The sequence below is a fragment of the Myodes glareolus genome, chromosome 3 (genome assembly GCF_982192425.1).
Source record: "Myodes glareolus chromosome 3, mMyoGla1.1, whole genome shotgun sequence".
Taxonomy (NCBI): Eukaryota; Metazoa; Chordata; class Mammalia; order Rodentia; family Cricetidae; genus Myodes; species Myodes glareolus.
Genome location: NC_142028.1, coordinates 2,140,936 through 2,141,851, shown reverse-complemented (window position 1 = coordinate 2,141,851; position 916 = coordinate 2,140,936). Strand labels below are relative to the sequence as shown.

General features: G+C 41.9%; 1 pseudogene; it reads right to left on the bottom strand.

Annotated features, from left to right (window-relative positions):
- On the bottom strand, positions 1-916 carry LOC125406870 (olfactory receptor 8K5-like; annotated as a pseudogene).

Sequence of the window (916 nt, the reverse complement as noted above, 5' to 3'; positions counted from 1 at the left end):
CTATACTACCCTGTAGAAGGCACTTTTTTACCTCCTTGTTCCTTAAACTGTAGATCAAGGGGTTAATCATGGGGATCACTAAAGTATAAAACACAGAGGCTATTTTATCATTTTCTAAGGAGTGAATAGATTGAGGTTGCAAGTACATAAAGAGCAGAGTCCCGTAGAATACCACAACCACTGTCAGATGGGAACCACAGGTAGAAAAAGCCTTTTTCCTGCCTTCTGCAGAATGCATTCGACATATGGCTATCAGAATCAGAATGTAAGATCCAAGGACTACCAGAAGAGAGGAGATCAAGTTCAATGCTGAAAATAAAATGATCAACAATTGTATTTCTTGAGAATTTGACAACAGCATAGGTAGCAAGAAAACATCATCACAATAGAAATGGTTGATGACGTTAGAGCCACAGAAGCAGAGTGTGAAAATCGTACTAGTGAACAGCAGAGTCTGGAAGAAGCTGTAGAGGTATGGCATGCCCACAAGCACATGGCAAAGTCTCCGAGACATGATCACATTGTACAGCAGAGGGATGCAGATGGCCACATAACGGTCATATGCCATGACGGAGAAAATAGAGAATTCACTGATGATAAACATAAGGAAGAATGACAACTGTATGGCACATGCATTGAAATAAATAGCTTTGTGATCCACAAGAAAATCCACCAGCATCTGGGGACAGATGACTGTGGAATTCCCAAGATGAATGAAAGCCAGGTGTTTGATGAAAAAGTACATAGGTGTGTGTAGGTGAGAGTCCAGCTTGGTCAGAGTGATCATGCCCAGGTTTCCCACCATGGTTACAGCATAAATGATGAAGAAGACTCCAAAGGGGAGTTGAAGCTCAGAGCACTTTGTGATTCCCATCGGGATGAACTCAGGTAGAGAGGTTGTATTCTTTTGCCCCAT